Raw genomic sequence first — 22,839 nt, forward strand, 5'->3', positions numbered from 1 at the left:
CAGCTGTAGTGGAGGTGGAAGCCACCTCTCCAGGCCCCGGGGTGTGCAATGCACCAGGTACCTGCTGGAGAGTCCCTCGGGGAGGTCCAGCGAGGCCCTGCTTGAGGCTTCCTGGCTTGATGGACCCAAGGAGGGATGATAATCACAATGCCCTGTGGCTGGAGGCCTCCTCCTTCTCTGAGGTCTGCTCCTGCTCCAGCTCTGAAAGTGTGGTTCAGGTTGAGGGTCAAGGCTCCTCCTCCACCTCTGGCTTCAGCTTGGGTGCTGCAGTGTCCAGCATCATTGGAGGTGAGTTTCTTGTCCCTAAGGAGGCTATCAAGCTCCTGGAAGTGGAGGCAGCTGCCGGGACTTCCCCAGAGTGTCTGGCTGTGTCTCTGGCATGGATATGGGCCTGCCACATCTCCTTCACCTTCAACCTGACCTCATCCTGGTTGTGGTGGTGTGCGTGTGTGTGGCGGCGGGTGGGGGAGGCCATGGATGGCCAAGACAGCAGCCAGCCATGTAAAGGTGGGGGCATTCTACCACTTGCCCATGGTCTCTTGCAGGAACTCCTTATCCTGCCAGAGCCTGAGGGGGTGCTGCAACTCAGGCTCTTTCCTGTCCAGGACAGGGCCCTCTTCTTGGTGGCCCAGGCAGGGTCCTGTGAGCTCTCAGTCAGCTCACTAGTGCCATTAGTTGCAGGGGTTGGGCTGTCAGCTCCACACATAGCTGTGAGGGCGTGCAGCAGAAGGCTTGTGCCTTCACAGACAGCATGCTCTCAGCTTCCTGCCATGGGTCCCTGTGTCTTTAAAAGCAGGTAGACACAGGGAGCCTAAAGCTCACTTCATGCTGGCGAGGATGTCTCAGTGTGCGAGCTGGCCAGCACCACGGCAGGCTCCTTTTTCAAAAGAGTGTCCCATGGAGCATCTACACACATTTTGTTTTGAAAAATTCTTCCTGATCTGTTACCAGAAGAGTGCTCTCAAAACAAGAACCATGTTCTTTCCATTTACTTTCAAAAGAATGTGTTTTATGTGTAAATACGCCTTGGGATCTTCAAAAGAGCCCTATCTTTCAAAAAAAATGTTCAAAAGGACTTGCTAGTGTAGACCCAGCCCTTGTGTTGACCTATTTGTCTCTAGCCCGGAGGCTAGGTCCTGGGATGGGCCACACTGAGAATGCCACACTCAGGGCAAACTTCATGAGACCAGGTGCCCACCAAACTGGTGGTTTATTCTATTAGTTTCACCAAGCCAGTAACATAAGAGCTTCTGTAACATGCAAGAAGCTAAACCCAATCCTCTTAAGGCAAATTGGTCCCAGAGCATGATGGGTTACTGAAAACCCTATTCAGCACACTTAAAATTTTAGCAGTCCAAAAGCATCAGACAAATACCCTCAGGTCGATTTACATCGCAGATCTTACCCAAATATTATGCTTTTGGTTAATCATTAGTAAGCTAACCAAAGATTATTTAAAAACAGAAGAGTGCCATTAAACAAGTATAGAATTGTACATATACAAGTGATTTTCAGTGTTCGTAGATGAGGGTCATACCAGCGATGTTATATCAGATCAGAATCCAAAGCTTAGATGTAACATCTGCTGGCATATTTTTTCTATGAATTTTTGACGGTTTTCCGAATAATTATGTGGAAGATAGTCGCTTGGCCTAATTTTTTTTCTGTTGAAAGTTCAGAGGACAAAAGATGCCAAATCAGGCTTGAGGCTTCACATTTATAGCTGAAGCAAGCAGTCAGGTATTTTGAGCACAGCACATGACAGAGGCTTCTTCTTTGTTGAGCACACACTGGCCCATCGCTTTGAAGTTAACATTCAATTTCCTATGCATCCCTAGATAATCTAAAAACAGTGAGCAGTCCCGTGGCACCTTAGAGACAAACTAATTTATTAGGTCATGAGCTTCTGGGAGTAAAACCCACTTTGTCAGATGAGTTGGCATTAGCTCAGATGAAGTGGGTTTTACCCAGGAAAGCTCATGACCTAATAAATGTGTCAGCCTCTAAGGTGCTTCAGTAATGCTCATTCTTTAAAAGTTAAAGACTTATGTGGCTACCCCTCTGAGACAGATAATTTAGTTACATTCATTTACAAATGTTAATAGCTGGTTAATACATTATAACATGGGCAGAGAACCTGAATACAATGTAGATAATATTAGTTTTTTGGAGCATCTCATATCTTTCACCTTCAGGTTAACACAATAGGGCTCAGAGCAGGGTGGTGAAGGATGTGGGGCTAGATGGGATGACGGAAACTGCACTGCCTAAGATGCTAGCAGAATCCAGAGCTGTGCTCCGAGCCAGCCAGTCCCTTACTGGTGCCATTAAAATCATGTCGCTTACCCAGCATGGTAGTTAGATGACCTAAGTACTACAGCTTAGTTTAATAGCAAGGTGATAATTTAATATAAAACCGGATACAATAGGGAATACCACACATCTAAATATTGGAATTTCTAGGGTAAAGAAATACTGCAGTGTATATTCAAAGATTTTAGTGATCTTCTGTGTATGGAGATATTAACCCTATATTGAAAAAAACCTGTTCCAACAAAATATATTAAGCGTTTTTGATAAGATTTCATTCTATCATTTCCTTTTGGATGTTTGTTTCTGATGTATACTTTACAACATTTTCTGATGCATGATCAGATCAATTTCATGAGCTAAAATCATCGTTGTGTAAAAAGAATACTTTTGGCATCAAATTTGGGAGCATAAACTTTTGTCAGAGATGTCCACTGCACACCTGCATATTCTAAACTCACTATGCTACACCTTTGGCAATGTGTCTTATTTAACCTTTGAAAATCCTTCAGCTTTTCACAAGCCTGTAGCTATTCCACACTTCATTTCATTTTAAAAATAGCACATCACTTTACAGCTCCAGTAGTTAACAGAAATGATTTTCTACTGACTCTTTTAGTACACTGTAGTAACCTACTGTAAATGCTTTATATTTGATACAAAACTTATTACTCTAGAAGTGCTCAGGGTATATTTTGACTTTTTTTCAACTTTTTATTTGATAGCTATTCCAGAGTCCAACCACTGTGGGTTTAGCAGTAGCTAATCTGAAAACAAATCTGTTATGCTGCAATCTTTTACATGGCATGTATGGAGAAGAATTGATGGCGGTGGAGAATTTTTGCAAGAATGACAGCCACTATTTCAATTTCCTCGGAACCCAAGGGCTCAACACAGTTCACATTTCAAAGTCATAAATGAATGATCAAGACCTTCATGTTTTTACTCAGCTCTTCCTTGAGAGAGCTGAAATGGATTGTTGCCTGCATCCACAAAGAATGAAAAATAAAAAAAAAATGCAGTCACAGTCATTAGAAAGGAACAGCAGAGGGGCTCTGGCCAGTTAGAGCATTAGTCTTCATGGGCCATATGTCCATATTCATAATCTAATGCACTGGACAACAGCCACAGGTCATGCTTTCAGCACTCCACAGGCTTTCTTTGGCCTTTTCCTGACTTCTCCTATTGAACAAAGGAGTCTGAAACTGGGGAACAGCTGACATCCCCTGGGTGCCATCACATGATGAGGTATTTTTAACAGGTCTGTATATAACCACAAATTCTCCAATGCCTTAAGCACATCTGAATATTCCAGACAAATTCTAATTAATTTGCATATGAAACGAAAAATAAATCTGAAAATAGAAGAGACCTTTTTTGGCAGTATTTAATTTTAATGAGTAGAGAAAGTTTCAGACTATGGCATAGCTGTTTACATCAATAGGAGACACAGTGCTAGTCCTTTACCTGCTCTAGAGTTGTCAGTTGTGCTTGGACATGAGGTTTCATCACATGCCAATCTTTAATTAAAGGTCAGTCTTTAATTCCTGGAGACTCCAAGCCAAGCCTGGGGCATTGGCAACATTAATAACTTCCCCCAAACCTCACATGTGCACACGTACATAGCACTTTGGAAATACAGCTCTTGGTGACTGAAACCTGTACCTATTTCTCGTATGTTTATTCTATGACTACCTTGGTGTGGTACATGCAGTGAAGAATTAGTCCACGTGAGTGTCACTATTTGCCTTTCAATGAGCTATGTTTCCTAACAAGGTATGCCACAGGTACAACTCAGACAGGTAGTTCAGAACCAAGTGAAGTTCAGACATTAGCTGCAAGCAAGGGCACCATTTCAGATTTTGGTCGGGGTAGGCAACTTTAACCATGATTTCAGGGGCTATTTAGGCACTTGAAAACTCTAGTTTTCTGGAAGATAATTTAGCAGTTAGTGACAGGAGCCCTGTATCTCTTCCCTATAAAAAAGAATCCCACTGAATCTCACAATAACATGCTCTCACATCTTGTGGCAAGTCACTTCACGGACTCTGCTATTTTTAAAATTTTAATACATATTCTTAATTTGTTACGAACCCTGAGGAGAGAGAGAGACATCCTAACAGAACTCCTGGGTTCTAGCGCAGCCATAGGAGTGGGGTCTAATGGGTTACAGCAGGGGCAAATACATCTGAGGACGTGTCTGCACTATGAGATACATTTGAATTTAATTCAGTTAGCTTGGTTGTACCTCATGACTGTCTTCACTGTAAAGACCATTAGGTTGATTTTGGGTACGCTAATCTTGAGATTACAAAAATCGCAGTTAACTGAGAGGTGTAGCGTCAGACTCAAATTCAGAAGTTCGATTAGAGGCCAGTGTAGAAGCACCATGTCTTAAAAGTGAATTTATTAGCCTCCAGAGGTGTCCTGTATGTAACCCATAAAACCCCTCTCAGTGCTCCACTCTGGTTGCTCCTCTCCAGTAACAGGAAGAGCATTTATTTCCAAGTGGGAGCAGTGAGCATTTAGTTGTGGGCTCATGTTAGTACGACAGGCTGATTAATGGCTTCTTTCTATGCAGTTAGCACTGTGAGCACATCTACCCATTCAAATAGCCCCTGAAGGGAGTTCGCGGCTCTGTCTGTACACTTCCTGTTTTTTCTGTACTGCCTGGTGCCAGCCTCTGTCTCACCGTACCTCATGTCAACAAGCCTGTGCTGGGGGCCGTGCTTGCATAACATGCCGAGAAACTTCATCTCAGCAGTTTCCATTTGTATATGAACCCCTTTCCCTTCCCCAAGGGCACCGCACAGTCTATGTCTTTCCTGCACTTAGCCACATGACGTGGGTAGCCCCCAGCCCAACCCAACCCAATAAAAGAATGTGCCTGCTGTTCGGTTCTTACAATGCCACCAGTCATGCATTTAGGGCTCCAAGGGCAGGAAAGATATTCTGGGCTTTTCTGCTGCCATGGGGAAGTCTCCCCTGGCAGTTAAGACACTGGGGGCTCTGCTGCCAACGTGGGGAAGTCTACCTTGGTGGCTAAGATACTAGGGGCTCTGCTTCCATGGGAAAGAACCACCTCAACTGGCACCCCAACTATTGGTCCCCTCTTCACCCATACCAGGCATTGCTGCTGCTGCGGAAAAGTCTCCCATGGTGGCTAAAGAGATTTCTGCTTCCCCTGGGGAAAAGGTCTCACCTGGTGGCTAATGGGCTTGCCGCTGGGGAAGGACCACTTCAGCTGGTCTACCTCTGAACCACCCCCTGCTTGGCCCATACCAGAGCTTGCTGCTGCTGTGGAAAAGGTCTCCCCAGTGGCAAAAGGGCTTGCTACCAGTGGGAAAGGACCACCTCAACTGGTCCTCCACTGAACCACACACAACCCTTGGCCCATACCGGGGCTTGCTGCTCCTGGGGAAAAGTCTCCCCTGGTGCAAAAAGGGCTTGTTGACACTGGGAAGGACCACCTCAACTGGTCTGCCACTGAATCACCCCCCTTGGCCCATCCCTGGGCTTGCTGCCACTGGGGAAAAGATCTCCCTCAGTCGCTAAAAGGCTTGCTACTGCTGGGGAGGGCCACCACTGGTCCTCCATTGAACCAACACTACCTTTGGCCCATACCATGGCTTGCTGCCACTGGGGAAAATTCTCCCCCAGCGGCTAAAGGACTTACTGCTGCCGGGGAAAAGGCCCGCCACTGCACCCCCTCCCCCTCTGCCTGTACTGGGGCTTGCTGAGGCCGGGGGAAACCAACAATTCTTTTTCTCCTGTACTTTGCTATCCCCTTTCTTTTCACTTTAAAAAAACCCTGGGACCCTGCATTATTTTCAGGGGTCACATGCATGCAATGATAGGCGGTGGGACACTGTGTGGATCGCCAGTTGAGACAGTCATTGTACCTGGGTTGGCAATATCTATATGACGACTTGGGAAACCAGAAATTGTTTCTTCCTTCACTTTTCTACCCTCTATCTTCCCACTGTCAAATACAGTCAGGGGCCCTGCATTTATTTCAGGGATCACATGCACACAATGATGGGAAGTGGGGCAAGTCAATGTCCAGTTGAAAATACAGTCACTGCACCCATATTGGCAATGTAATGTGTGGGGAAACCAAAAATTCTTACTTCCAGTTTTGAAGGTCTTTACATTATCTCCAGGGATCAACATATTTTCAGGAACCAGGAGGAGAATGAGGAAAATGCAATCGGGGAAGATGATGTCAAGACAAGTGAGCATACCCAGGATGCTACAGGGATGAGGGAACTGTGGGATAGCTCCACACAATGCACTACTGCAACAGTGGATGTTAACCAATGTGTGTGTGGCAGCAATGACTGTCGGGAACATGGTGTGAAGTGGGGATGGTCAAAATCAAACTTACGAATTCCAGAATTAGAAAATCGATACAAATAAATTTGATTTTATCTCATAGTGTAGACGCAAACTGAGTTCTATGTAAGAATATCAGAATAGTGATACTGGATCAGACCAAAAGTCTATCTAGCCCATCTTCCTGTCTTCTGACAGTAGCAAGTTCCAGATGCTTTAGAGGCAATGAACACAACAGGCAATCATTGGGTGATTCATCCCATCACCTCATTCCCAGCTTCCGGCAAATGGAGGTGTGGGACATGTAGGACATGGTGGTGAATTTCTGCCCACGCTGGACCTATTCTCCATGAATTTATGTAGTTATTTTTTGAAGCATGCTATAGTCATGGTCTTCATAACATCCCCTGGCAAAGAGTTGCACAGTTTGACAGTGAAGAAATATTTTTTGAAATTTATTTTAAATCTGCTGCGTATTAATGTCATTGGGAGAGTCCTACTTCTTGACTCATGCATGTGACGAAGCAGGTCTTTGCCCGTGAAAGCTTACGCTCCAAAATATCTGTTAGTACATAAGGTGTCACAGGACTTCTTGTTCTCATTGATACAGACGAACACAGCTACCTCTCTGATACTTGTCCTACTTCTTGTGTTATTTGAAGGGGGAAATAACATTTCCTTATTTAATTTTTCTACATCATTCACAGTTTTACAGACATCTGTCATATCTCACCCTTTTCCAAATTGAAATCTTTTTAAATCTCTCCTCATAAGGAATGTGTTCAGTACTCTTCATAATTTCTGTTGCCTTCCTCAGTAACTTTCCAAATCCAATGTGTCTTTTCTGAGATAGGACCATCAAATTTGTACACACTATTCAATATGTGGGTGTACCATGAATTTATATATAGGCAATAAGATATTTTGGGTCCTATTATCTATCCCTTTCCTAGTTAGTCCCAATATTCTGTGACTTTATTAATTATTATTATTATTGTTATTATTAGATGCTGAGCAGATATTTTATACAACTTTTCACAATGACTTCAAGATCTCTTTATTGATGGGTTCAACTAACTGTGACATTAGCGTTTTGTATTTAAATTTAGATTACATTTTGCCATGTGCATTGCTCTGCATTTGTATTTATCGTGTGCATTGCTCTGAATTTAATGTGCCAATGTGCTGCCCAGTCGCCCAGGTTTGTCACCTTTGTAATTCTTTGCAGTCTGCTTTGGACTCAACTATCTTGAAAAATAAATCATCTGCAAATTCTACCAGCTGACTATTTACCTGTTTTCAGATTATTTATGAATGTGTTGAACAGCACTGGTCCCAGTACAGACCCTTGGTGGACACCACTATTTACTTCTCCTTATTCTTACAATTTATTCTCAACTTTTGTTTCCTATCTTTGACCTCAGTGCCTGACAATACTTTCTGGATCCTCTAATGATCCTTACTTTAAAGACAAAATTTTCATTATGTTAACCACCCCACCTCTATTTATAAATAAACTTGGCTAAGGATGCCTGCTTCCAGCTTCTGAATTCACCAGGCCATTTGATATGCTTAGGTGTGTGTCTTGCCGTCACCTGTGTTAAAATGGTTCCACTTTGTATAAATATTTAACTATTCATTGGATCAGAGAGGGTAGGGGAAGACTGTGACTCAGTAGTTAGGGAACTTGCCGAGCAGAAGCATCACCTGGTGGGGGGAAGGGTTAACCAAAACAAAAGTTTTAATTTCCTCTGAAAATTTTCCATTAAGAAAACAAGAAAAACTGCTCATGAAAAATATCAGAGAGGGAGCTGTGTTAGTCTGTATCTTTGAGAACAACAAGAAATCCTGTGGCATGTTATAGACTAACAGACGGTTTAGAGCACAAGCTTTCATGGGCAAAGACCCACTTCGTCAGATGCATGAGTCTGACGAAGTGGGTCTTTGCTCACAAAAGCTTATGTTTGAAAATATCTGTTAGTCTATAAGGTGCCACAGAATTTTTTGTATTTCACGAAAAATATTGGTATTTGTCCATCAGGTCTACTTTAACCTCCTGAGACATTTTGGGTGTCTGATCTCAGATTACCTTGTGAAATGATGCACTGATGCCATCCCTGGCTCTTCATTGTACATTGGCATCTGATGTTACAGTGCTAAGAAAATCCCTCCATTGTCAATTATCCATGAAAGCGTACTCTTTCATCTTAGGTGAAGACAGAGTCACTGTGCTGTTCCCAGCTTCCAAATTCCCCAGGCCATGGGATAGAAGTGGTCTCACTGTGATCCATGCCGGAGATGGAACACAAATACCATAAGGCAGCTAAAGTTGGTGCAATACAAGCATGAAATATTTAATAATATGAATCACAGCCATACGCTCTCTCACTTGTTTACTTTCCCTCCAATTACAACTCCCTCTGTTGTGATGTCACAAGTAATGTCCTCTCAACTACAAGCTCTTCACAAGATAGAACGTTTTAGTTGTCTGAAAACTACCATGTGTATATAAGCTATACATGAATGAATAAATAATAATACACTTGACATACAGCTAGTTATAAAAAATCACCTGAAGTTTGAAGGCTTGATCAAGATAAATATCCAAAATGTTAATATTTTACTAACCTCTTTGGATGAGAAATCTTGCATAAAAATACTATTGGGGGATTTCTGGTTCTTTGGGTTTCTGCCAATACTGTTGTAAGCTGGGTCAAACCTTGTTATGGGCTGAGTTAAAACACATTGAGACTGGTAGGTATAAATTCACCCTACGGTTAATACAGAAAACTCATTTATATCTGGCATTTTATCATCCACGACTCTCAAATAACCGGCATTTTAACCATAAGTAAATTTTAGTTATGTTTTCCATGAGTACAGTATAGTGAAAGTAAGTACAAATAAACACAGCAAATACAGTATCAGCTGACAGTGTACAATACTACTGTTGTTGGTAAATAAAGTACTCTGCATATATTTTTGTTTGTTTCTTAATAGTTAATCTTGTTTTTCTTTAGCATTATGCATTGCTAGATATATCTTTTATCAAGAATATTTTAACATCCAGCAACCTACTGGTCCTGGGACTGCTGAATATGAAATTGTTTACAGTATAACTGTATAGAAAGTTGCCACCTAAGCCCACAGGTGTGTATGAGCCCATTCAGGAGTTTTTAGCTGAATACTGGTGGGGGCATGTGAGAGACAGAAAGTGAACACAAAACAACACTGAGAACTGACAAAGGCAGAGAAAAGCCAAGCAGGTGCTGGAAAGCACAGTGAGACTCTAATGCAAGATGCTTCTTCCGTTCAGCCTCATTTACAAATACCTACCTGATTATCTGAGGTTTATTTTGGCACTTTTATAGTATCAGTTTCAGAGGAAATGAAATATGATCCATCTATTAGCAGATAAACTAAATCACTTGCTGATAACTTGAATTCTTGGGACTCTTATCAACATAGGCTTATACCCCAGCCTTGGTCTTATACAACACCCTAGTAGGTGTTTGACATGTCCCAGTACTCTCGCATCCTCCAGTATTCAGTGTCCAAGTATATGGTAAATACAGGCCCAAGAGATTCAGCCCCCTGGCAGAGTCCCATCAGATTCCACCCCTTCCTGTGTTGCCAAAGATCTCAAAAAGGCGGTTGAGGAAGAAATGGACGTCGTGCCCTCAGGCACACCACTAATAACGGTTGCAAAGTAACTTGTATTGTTAGTGGAGCTGGCATTCCCCTTAATAACTGGAACAGGGAGCAATTTCCTCTGCCATGTTGTCTTCTAAGTGCTGAGAATGAAAGGTGTGCTCTCCACCCAGGGCTGCTGATGAGCCGGGGCTGCCTCTCTTTCAGCCCTTCTTCCAAGTCTGATATGCTTCCTGGTGTGGCACAACAGGCTGCTTGAGGCCATTGCAATTCTTTAACCTTTGCCTGGTTGGTGGAGCATTTGTCAACCCACCAGGGTCTACTTCAAAACACAGGATGCTTCTTTAAATTGATCAGCCACGCAGTTAGGGAGCTGCACCATGGAGTCTACATAAAGTACAGACTTGATGGGGCACTTTTCGACCTTCGTCGTCTGAATGCTAAAACCAAGATGCTTGAGAGGCTCATCCTTGTAGCCCTTTTTGCTGACGACTGCGCACTTACGGCACACAAGGAATCTGATCTCCAGCTCATCGTCAACAAGTTTGCTGATGCCACTCGCCTCTTTGGTTTGATCATCAGCCTAGGAAAGACCAAGGTGCTGTTTCAACCTGCTCCAGGATCTGCTGCTCTCCCCACTTCAATCTTTATTGAAGGAACAGAGTTAAAAACAGTAGAGGAGTTCAAGTACCTTGGCAGCGTGATAGCCAATGATGGCTCCCTTGACAAAGAAATCAATGCCAGAATCTGCCAGGCCAGCTGGGCACTAGGACGTCTGAGAGCACGAGTGTTGAATCAGCACAATATCTGACAGTCCACTAAACTGAAACTGTACGAGGCTGTAGTCCTGACCAGTCTCCTGTATGGCTGTGAAACCTGGACCTTGTACAGAACACACATAAAACTGCTGGAGCGCTTCCACACACACAGCCTGAGGTCAATACTGCACATTCGATGGCAGGACAGAGTTACAAACCTGGAAGTCGTGGACAGAGCAGGAACCACGAGCATCGAAGCCATGATTCTGAAAGCCCAGCTTCGCTGCAGGGCACGTCATATGAATGGAGGAGTCAAGAATCCCTAAGCAGCTCCTCTATGGTGAACTCTCCCAGGGCTAAAGGAATCAAGGTAGGCCTCACAAGAGGTATAAAGACTGCATGAAAGCCAACATTTCTCATGCTGGTTTAAAACCAGATCAGCTAGAGCAGCATGCAAAAGACCGAACAGGCTGGTGTGCTTTTGTACAACACGCGTATGACAACTTTGAAGAGCAGCGACATATACGCCTCATTGATGCTTGTGAGAGGAAGAAAACAACCGCAGCAGCTGCACCAACAGAGCCAGGATGGTTCCCTTGCCCCCACTGTGAACACCCATGCCATTCAAAGGTTGGACTCCTCAGCCATGTGCGAGTTGACAACTGATGAGCCCGTGCAAGCTCAAGACATCATCGTTGGACACGACGGACTACCTACACCTTGTATATGGAAACAACAAAGTTTTGAGGAACTAGTGGTCTCAGGTTACATTGTGTACTCATCCTGGGCCTTTCATTGAAGTCAAGGGCAGTTTTTGGTCCCAAATCCCTTCCATTGCATGTATCAGGTTCATGTTAAGCTTAGATTTAATCAGATCACTGGATCCAGAATTGATTGCTAAGCATTTGAGACAAATCACCACAGCTGTTCCAAGCTGTTGCAGGGGTGTGTGGCTTTTGCCTCCCTACACCAGCGTGGCTGTTTGTGCAGGCGGAAGATATACCTAAGGGAATGCAGGCAGTGTTGCTACTTTCAACTCTCCCTTGGGGCTTACCACCAGACTAGAACAGACTGAAAATTTAACGGGAGCCTCAGAGGAGTCCTGTTAGTAGAAGCTGCTGAGAGGATGAGCTGAACAAACACATTCCCTGGCCTCCCTGAGGAACAATGACTAGTTTATGTGGAAATGCTCTGTCTTAGAGACACAGAATACTGCTTCATAGCAAATAAATGGCATGTGACATAGCTAGGCTCTTACACTGTGCTAATCACTGTGGTAACTAAGCACCTAATCAGCAAACAGAACCTGTGCTCAGAAAGTGCTAATAAGAGGTGACATAATGAATTTAATTTACAAAACCTAACAAAAATAGATTAGATTAATTCACACACACTGCAGTGTAAAGTCTCAGAGTAAAGTGTATTTTTGATAGTTGCCAGAAATGGTGACAAAATGTATTTACACATTCTCTGGCACAATTCAGCCTGCTAGTTGAAAGCAAGAAGATTATGCTGATGAAGAACTATTTATAAAGAAGTCTATGATCACATCAAATAGAAAGAGGAAAAAACAACACTAATTACTTTCACTCTGCATTTCAATGGTCTTCCAAAGTGACCTTAAAATAGAATTGCTGAAGATACATCTGGATTGAACTAATTCATGACAGTGTTAGCTGAATGTTTAAAAGCAATATGGAACAGGATTAGATATGTAAATTTAGCATTATGTTGCTTAAGATGCTACAGTTCAGAAAAAAAAATTAGGTTTCTCTACAAGACCAACAGTATTCTAAATGCACATTTGAATTCTCTTTAATAGTCTTTTATGTACAGGAAGGAACAACGCTTGTTTGCCATGCAAATGCTGCACAAACAGATTCTAATTGTGTATTAGAATTCCCAAGTTATTAACCAAGTGCTCTTATGAGTACATCAGTTCTTAGCTGCTGTTGCTAGTCCATTGATTAGTGCACTTACCCTTTAAAAATTCTTTAAAAATTGAACACATAAAATTACTGGGTCAGAGTTGTTGGCATGTTCTGGCTGCTTTGCATCAGTCTGTTAATGTAACACAGTAACAACTGCTTCACAGGCCCACTGGAGATACACATCTCATAGAGCTGGAAGGGACCTTAGGAGGTCATTGAGTCCAGTCCCTGACCTCTCGGCAGGACCAAGCAACAACCCCCAACAGATTTTTTTTAATCTATTTGCCCCAGATCCCTAAATAGCCTCCTCAAGGATTGAACTCACAGCCCTGGTCAATGCTCAAACCATTGAGCTACCCCTCAGGTTTCTGGATGCAAAAAGCTGCCAGAGTTACCGAAAAATCTGATCCAGTGTTTTCTTGTCTTTCTTTCTTCACAGTCCTGAAATCTTTACTTATAAAAGTGCCCTGTTCATTTCAAAGGGGCTACTCGTGTCAGAACAGCTTATCTGTGATGTCCTTTGCAATGGATAAATTTCAAGGTTTCTTTCTTCTCACCAACATTAAGGTAGTGGTTCTCAGCCTTTCCAGACTACTGTGTCACTCTCAGGTGTCTGATTAGTCTTGTGTGCCCCAGTTTTCATCTCACTTCAAAACTACTTGCTTACAAAATCAGAGAAAAAATACAAAAGTGTCACGACCCACTTTTACTGAAATATTGCTTACTTCCCCACTACAATTTTATTTTCTCATTCTCTTATGATGTAGAGCTCCCCACTTATGTTGTATGTGTCTTACTATTTTGCATGAATTATGGGTGTGCCTCAGTTTCTCTATTTATTGAACCAATGCTCAGAAGGTAGAAACAAAGATATGTGTGTGACTTCTGCTGAGACCCTCAGGACAGGTGAGGAGGCTCCAACTGCCTGCACATAATCTGTGGCTGGTGCCTTTTGTAACCTGGGACCAAGGAGAAGGATTCAACCCAGTGACACTGCCCAGGAAGCAAAGACCAGAGTAGGGACAACAAATATTGTCCAGGTGGCTGGAAGTGGGTCAATCTTGACTAGTTGGGGGCATAGGAGGATGGCCAAGGCCCTGGATTTGGGTTCCCCTCCCTGTGGTGACGGGCTTTACTGAATGTTGCATTTTCCTGTGCTAACAAGATCTGTTCTACTTTGTGTCTTTGTCAACTCATAAAGCCACCTCTAGGCTGCATCTACACTGCAGCTCCCTTTTGAAAGCACGGCTTTCGAAACTAAACGTCGAAAGACGGCCTTTCAAAAAAGAGCGCCCGCACTGGCAAAGGGATAGTGAAGGTCCGGCCCACCCATTCAAAAGGCCCCGCCGCACTCTCAAAAGCGTGTCCACATGTCCCAGGGTGACCTTTCAAAAGTACAGGGCGAGGAAATCCTGTGGGCAGGGTCGCATGGCAGATAAACCCTTCTAGGGCCACCACCTGCTGCCTCTCTAAAGGGCCCCATCCCCAAACCTCGGCCTGCACGTGCTGAGGGTTGGCTAGCTGTCCCCAGCCATGCAGACCAAGAGTGAGTGGAAGAGGCACCCTAGGCCCCCATGGACCCCCAGACAGCTCCACCCTATCGAGGCCATGGCTGGCGCTCTGGCCATGGTCCTGGCCTCAGTCCTGGCCGCAGTGCACCAGCAGCTCCAGGTGGCCACACTGGTAGACACCCTCCTGGAGGCTGTCCTCAGGGCACAATGAACCCACCCAGTCCCCCGTGTCTTCCGCCACTTGTGGGGTTCCCTACAAGCAGCGACTAGTGGGACTGGCTGGGTCTCAAGGACTGGGGTGATAACCGATGGCTACAGAACTTCAGGATGACCAAGGAGACATTCCGGGAGCTGTGCCACTGGGTTGCCCCAGCCCTTCAGCACCATGACACCCACATGACGCTGGTGCTCCCACTCCAAAAAAGGGTGGCGATCACCCTCTGGAAACAGGCCATCCCAAACTGATCCATCGACCACCAGTTCAGGGTGGGCAGGGCCACCATTGGGGCTGTCCTCAACAAGGTAAGCCAAGCTCGGCTCACACCCTTACTGCATGTGGGGGCTGGGGGCATGGGGGAGAGGACACCCTGCCACAGGGCACCATCTGTATCCGGGGGCTGACCCCTGCCAGGGATGGGGGTAGGGGCAGGGATGGGTGGGCATGCTGGGGGCAGGTGCCTCGGGGGGGGGGGGGGCACTGCCCTGCAGGATATGGGGGCAGGGACATGAGGGCACACTGCGCCCCACCCTATACTCATGTGTTCATTCCTTCCGATGACTTGTAGTTCATCCAGGCCATCAACAAGGCCATTCTGCAGAAGCTGATCTGTGTCAGGGACCTGGAGAATGCCATCTGGGGCTTTGATGAGTTGGGGTTCCCAAACCACTTTGGGGAACTGGACAGCACACCACCGGGCCCCAGTGTACAGTAGCAGGGCCTATGTGAATCGGAAGGGCTACCAATCTGTGGTCCTGCAAGCATGCATTAACACCAATGGATGCTTCCAGGACATCTGTGTGGGCTGATCTGGCCACGCCCATGGTACCAGGGTAGGCCAGAACTCAGTGTCTGGGCCACCAGAAGGCTGAGGGGACCTTCATCCTCTCATGGGACCTCCACATTGGGGACAGCACAATGAAGCCCTGCATCATGGCAGACTTGGCCTACCACCTTCAGGCCTGGCTCATGAGGCCATATACGGGACACATGCAGCCTAGCGAGGATGTTTTTAACAAGTGGCTCAACCGCACCCACCATATGGTTGAGCAGGCATTTGAATGCTTGAAGGGATGCTTCTGATACCTACTCACCAGGCTGGAGATGGTCTTCCACAGTATTCCAGAAGTGACCAGGACCTGCTGCACCCTACACAACCTTGTGGAGGCAAAACATAAGCTGTTCATGCAGGGGTGGGCCACAGAGGGGGGCACAGGTATGAGCAGCCCCCTGCTGCCCCGTGCCACCAGGCCCAGAAGAAAGGGGTGCATGTATGGGAGGCCCTGTGCCAGGCCTTTGCCCACAGGCCACAGTGATCCCCCCACCCTGCACGCACACATGTACCACCACCCACCCCATGCACACATACACCCCACCACTACTCTCACACATGCACAGGGGACATGGGGTTAACCACTACAATAACCTGTTTACTTGCACTGTATATGGTCTATGCCTCTGCCCTATATACAGGCAGGTGGGGGGACTGCAAATGGGGAATTGGGAGGGAACTATATATGGGGAGTAGTGGCCCCTGGTGGGCAGACTGAGAGCCCCAGAAGGGCTGAGGGTTGGAGCAGGGGGCTTTACCCCTTGAGGGGGTCAATGTCTGGGATTCCTGTCACCCCACCTGCTCCTACCTCCCTGTGTCTGGGGGCCCCATTGGGACTGGGAGCACGGGGATGAAAGGCTACGTTTAGGGCAAGGCCCCTGTGGCCTTGCCGGGATCAACATGGAGGAAGCGGGAGGGCACAGCCTCCTCCTGGCTGGCCCTGGCTCGCAGCATGTGGGCCAGCTGTGTGAGGCCGCACAGTGGGTTGGGACCAGGGCAGTGAGGTCATGGTGGGGGCCACTGTGGGTGGTGGGGTAGGAGTGAGGGATGGGGGCAGAGAGGGAGGTCAAAGGACGGGAGGGTAGCAGGGAGGCTGGAGCCGGGGCGGGTGGGGGACATCCACAGCCATGTGCCCTCTGGTACTCTCCTCGCTGTGTGATGCTGAATGCCATGAGTCACCCTTCTGGGGCTGGGGAGAGTGGCCTGTCCAGCATCCACATGCACTGCAGCCAGTGGCCATATGGGTATTCTATGGCCACCCCAGGTGGGACTGAGCACCCCCCCATGCTCTGGGGCAAACAGCATTCACGGCACATACCAATGGGTCCCCCCAGGAACGTGGGTTAGACACAGGCAGAGGGGGCCCAGCTGGATGGGCCGTACAGGACATCAAAGATGAGGCCCCCCCTTGTTTGAGCTCTAATCATAGGTGATGGTCTCCAGCCTGCAGAAGCAGCTGGTGCCAGCCACTGGCCCTGGGTGGTCCTTACCTTTGGTTGGTGTCTCTGGCTCTGGCTTGGCTGCATCCGCGATGACGGACGGGTGTCCTGCCTCATTGGGCCCAAGGAGACGTTTGAGCTCCTTGAAGTAGGGGCAGCTGGTGGTCACTGCCCCTGACCACCCAGCTGCATCCCGGGCCTTGCAATAGCTCTGGCAGAGCTCCTTAACTTTGGGCCTCATCTGGTCCAGGATTCAGGTGGGGTGACCTCAGCTGGTGAGGCCCTTGGAGAGCCACTCAAATGCCATGGTGTTGTGGTGCCGGACCTCTGTCTGGTGGAGGACCTCCTCATCCTCCCAGAGGGAGAGGAGGTCCCACAGCTTGGCCTCTGTCCAGGAGAGGTCCCAGCGCTTGGGGCCTGGCTGCCCTTCTGGGAGGACTTTCTGATCTCCTTGGGGGGGGCCCTGGGGTGGGCAGAGGTCTGGGTTGCTGGTCATGGGGCAGGGGAGTCTGCTGTTGTGCTTGGGGCATTGCAGCTGGCAGTGGGCTGAGCAGCAGCAGGGCCTCCCTGCTGTCTGCATACTCTCAGCTTCCTGCCTGAGGGATTGTGGGAGCCTGTGTCTTTAAACATGACTGGACGCCACAGCCATAGAGCTTGGTTTGTGTTGTTAGTGGTGCTGCCACCTGCCGGCTGATCAGTGCCATGGAGGACTCCCTCTTTCGAAAGAGCCAGCTGCGGAGTGTCTATATTTGCTCTCTTTTGAAATAGTCTTTCAACAGATGGCGCTCTTCCCCCCGTGGGAACAGAGAACCAACTTCGAATGAATGGCCCCATTCTTTCAAAGTCAATTTAGAAAGATCTTGTTGTGTGTAGAGATGCTTCGTGGGGAATTTCAAAAGAAGGACATGTTTTGACCTCAATTTCAAATGTACTTGGTAGTGTAGATGCCGCCCTAGTGAATGCGGACACTGAATGCTCTGAGGTCAGGTCCAGGAAGGCTGGAGCCTTGCAGACTTGTTGCACTGCCGACAGCGTGTAGTTCAGTCAAAGCAGGCATGCTGCACCAGAGTCCTGACTGGCTTCTTAGGGAACAGTTCTAGCCATTTTCCTTGTGACTCTGTGATATCACAGAATCGTAAAGTAAATCTATTGGAATACAAATAGGATACATACATTTCTGTGTATAATATTTACAGCTGTATAACTGAGTCACTGTACAAAATTTCAGTTTGTACTGACTTTACTTCTGATTTTTATGTAGTCTGTTGTAAAATTAGGCAAATGTCTGAATTAGTTGATATGTTTCCTGGAAGACCTCTCTGTGCAAATGAGAATTGAGCCCCAAAAGACTGTAGAATACCCTTTTTTTAATATTAAAACAAACCTCTGCAGTCATTTAACTACAATATGGGTACCAACTACTTGTTTATCAAAGTATGTAAGTGTTCGTATAGGTGTGGGGTGGGGGACATCATAGGGCAATATGTTTTTACCCATTTTCACAGGTGTTGTAAAAACTTTGCTCTTCTCATCTCAACAAACACCATCTGTTGCTGCAAGATTCATTCCAGTACCGGGGAGATATTTAGAGACACCTAGAGAGCCGCTCATTAACACAAGAATTTTTAGAATAGTTTATAAATAAAATATGATTTGTATTCACAAAGTATGAATCATATTAATGTTCATCAGTGCATTGTTTAATTGGGTTAATGCAGCACAGTTTAATAGTTTAAATATTTTAATTTAAAATCACAGAAGATGCACAAATTACAATAACCTGTGTATGATTATATATATTTACAGCTTACTAGAAAGCCATTATGGCCGTGTCTACACTAGATAGGGGCTTCCTGTCGACATAACTCAGGGAGCATCTACATACAAAGGCCGCATCTACACTAGCAAGCACATTCGAAACTGGAGTCAAAAGATGGCCCTCTTTTAAAATTATCCCCAGAGAGTCTACACATATACACCAAGATCTTTCTAAATTAACTTAGAAAGAATAGGGCCATTCTGTCAAAGTCAGTCCTCCATTCCTGCAGTAGGAAGAGCACCCCACTTCGCAAGACTCTTTTGAAAGAGAGCAAGTGTAGACGCTCTGCGGATAGCTATTTCAAAAGAGGGAGTCCTCTATGGCCCCGCTCACAGCACAAATGGAGCTCTATGGCTCTGTGGTCTGGCCGCAATAAAAGATGCAGGCTTCCACATACCTCCAGGCAGGAAGCTGAGGCTGCTGCTACATTACCATTGTCCTGTCAGAGATGCCAAAGTAATGAGGCAATTCAAAGCAGGCTGATGAAGCATTAATGTGCATATTCAATGCCTCATTAGCATAATGGCAGCTGGGCAAACAAGCTTCAAATTGTGGTCTGACAGTGAAGATGGAGGCAGCTTTGAAATAAGTGCCCCACTTTGACATTCCCTTACTCCCACAAAACTAGATTGTAGTAAGAGAATGTCAAAGTGGGGTGCTTATTTCAAAGCTGCCTCCATCTACACTGTCAATCTGAAATTTGAAGTTTGTTTGCGCAGCTGCCACCATGCTAATGAGGCACTGAATATGCATGCCACCACCTCATTAGCCTGCTTCGAATTGCTTCATTACCATGGCACCTCTGATAGAACTATGGTAGTGTAGTAGTAGCCTGAGAGGGTGCAGGCAGCAGGGATCCCACGCTGCTGTTCAGCCCACTCCGTGCCACGACACCCCAGCCAGCCCATCGACCTCTCTGGACCCATGGCCAGCCAGCCCCCTACCAACACCAGGAGTCCCCGAAGGAAACAGGGGAGGCCTCCCACAAGGGGAACCAGGCCTCAAAGAACCAGGCCCCCTCCTGGATGGAGGCCGGGCTGTGGGCCCTCCTCTCCCTCTGGGAAGATGAGGAGGTACTCTATCAAATGGGGGTCCTGTTCCACAATGCCCTGCCATTTGAGTGCCTGTCGAAGGGCCTGATTGGCTGGGGCCACCCCACCCACACCCCGGATCAGGTCAGGTCCAAAGTTAAAGAACTCCGGCAGTGGTATTGCAAGGCTTGGGACATGGCCAGGGCATTGGGAGCAGCACCCACCAGCTGCCCTTACTATAAGGAATTGGACCACCCCCTTGGGCCCAAGGAGGCAGGATCTCCGGATGTCACCTTTCACACAGCAGAGCCCAAGACCAACCAGACACAGTGACATAGGGTGAGGACTGGAAGCCAGCACCAGGCACCCACGGACGGTCTGGCACGTGGACCCAATCAGCAATGACAAGGGCTCAAGTGAGGGGGCCCTTGTCATCGATATTGCTTCTGGGCCATCCAGCTGGGCCCCATCCACCCAGGCCACTCCTGAGTTCCTGGAGGGACCCACAGGTAGGTGGCATGCATGTCAGCTGCCCTGTGGCCTGGGTAGGGGACGCTTGGTCCCATCTGGGGTGGCCACAGGCCACCCATACAGCTACCAGCCCTGGTACATGTGAAATATGGATGGCCATATTCCCTGGGAACCTGGTGGGGGGGGGCGTGTGGCAATGCATGGCACTCAGCACCACAAAGCCAGGGCAGCACCATGGACCACCCAGCCATGGAGGGACCGGGAGAGGCCTGTGCCTTCACCACCCATGTGGGGAACCCCGGGATGTGACGTTGCAGGGCCGCTGTGACAGGGAGGGGAGAGGCAGGGATGCAGCAGCAATCACATGGAACTAATGTCCCATTCCACTCTCCCCTTCTGTCTCCACAACTCCAGTAGCTGGCAGCCGAATCAGCCCCATCCTGGGCCCAGGGAGCCCCACCACCAAGGGAAAGTGGGGAGCAGCCAAGAACCCTGAGCAAAGACAACATGGGCCACTTCTGGGCTGTCTGCTGGTACCACCAGGAGGGGGAGAAGGAGGTGGGGGACCCTACCCACACTGCGACCCTGCAGGACCTCACTGGTGTGTTGTGGGAGTGGCTTGCCATGGAGTGGCAGGCCTGGGACCAGGCCTGCGGCCAACCTGGATGCCCTGACCAAGGCCATTGCTCCCTTGCGAGCCACTCATGGGTGCCAGGGGTATCTCCACTCGCTCTCAGTCTGCATGGCTAGGGACAGCTAGCTGGCCCTCAGCACGTACAGGCCAAGACTCGGGAGGAGTGGGGGAAGTACTTTTAAAGAGGCAACAGGAGGCAGCCCCAGAAGGTCTCATTTGCCACGCAACCCTGCCCACGGCATTTGCTGGCCCTGTACATTCTAAAGGGCACCCTGGGACGTGTGGACATTCTCTTTTGAAAGTGTGGTGGAGGCCTTTTGACTGGGCACATCAGACTTTGGCTGCCCATTTGCCATTGTGGAAGCTCCCTTTCGAAAGGCCGTCTTTTGACGTTCAGTTTCAAAAGTTCTCCTTTAGAAAGGGAGCTGTAGTGTAGACACAGCCAAAGCATTCTGTTGACAGAATCTTGACAGGACTTGGCATTTGCCTTGACTGTGTTCTCTCTCGGAAATATGAGGAATAACACTCTGTCAGCAGAAGTGCGGTGTGGATGCTTCTGTCAACACAGAGGGCTTCCAGTTGCGGGGCAGCCCTGTTCGCAGAGCTACCATTCTGCTTTCTGTCTCCAGAGGGCAGTGCAATCTGTCAATAGATATTATGTCAATATTTCTCTGTCCTGGTGACCTTAAACTCAAAAAAGATACATACAAGAAGAGGAAACTTGGACACATGACTAAGGAGGAGTATAAATATATGGCTGGAGAATGCCTAGGAGTAATCAGGAGAGCAAAAGCACAATTGGAATTGCAGCTAGCAAGGAATGTGAAGGGCAACGAGAAGGGTTTCTACAGGCATGTTAACAATAAACGGGTTATCAGGAAGGGTGTGGGGCCGTTATTGGATGAGGGAGGCAACCTGGTGACATGATTTGGGAAAGGCTGAAGTACTCAATGCTTTTTTTGCTTCACTAATCACAGTCAAGGTCAGCTCCCAGACTACAGCACTAGGCAATGCAGCATGGGAAGGAGTGAGCAGCCCTTGGTGGGGAAAGAAAACGTTAAAAGCTATTCAGAAAAGTTAGATGCACACAGATTTAGCGGTCCAGATTTAATACATCCAAGGGTACTGAGGGAATTGGCAGATGTCACTGCAGAGCCTTTGGCTATTACCTTTGAAAACTTGTGGAGATCAGGAGAGGTCCCAGATAATTAGAAAAAGGCAAATGTAGTGACCATCTTAAAAAAGGAAAGGAGGACAATCCAGGGAACCTCAGTCTCCAGAAAAATCATGGAGGGGATCCTCAAGGAATCCATTTTGGAACACTTGTAAGAGGGCAAAGTGATCAAGAGCAGACAACATGGATTCACCAAGGGCAAGTCATGTCTGACCAATCTGATTAGCTTCTATGATGAGGTAACTGGCTCTATGGACAGGGTGAAGTCAATAGATGTGATATACCTTGACTTTAGCAAAGCTTTTGACACAGTCTCCCACAACATTCTTGCCCATAAGTTAAGGAAGTATGGATTGGATACACGGACTATAAAATGAATAGAAAGTTCGTTTGACAGATGGACCCAACAAGTAGTGGTCAATGGATCAATGTCTGGTTGGTGGTCTGTTTCAAGTGGAGCACCCCAAGGATCAGTTCTAGGGCCAGTACTGTTCAACATCCTTATTAATGATCTGGATGAGGGGATGAATTGCACCCTCAGCAAATCTGAAGATTACAGCAAGATACGAGGCCATGCAGATACAGAGATACACGGAAGGGTAGGGATACGCTCCAGAGTGATTTGGACAAATTGGAGGATTGGGCCAAAGGAAATTTGATGAGGTTTAAGGAGAAGCACAGAGTCCTGCACTTGGGATGGAAGAATCCCAAGCACTATTACAGGCA

This window comes from Carettochelys insculpta, chromosome 5, assembly GCF_033958435.1.
Source record: "Carettochelys insculpta isolate YL-2023 chromosome 5, ASM3395843v1, whole genome shotgun sequence".
Taxonomy (NCBI): domain Eukaryota; kingdom Metazoa; phylum Chordata; order Testudines; family Carettochelyidae; genus Carettochelys; species Carettochelys insculpta.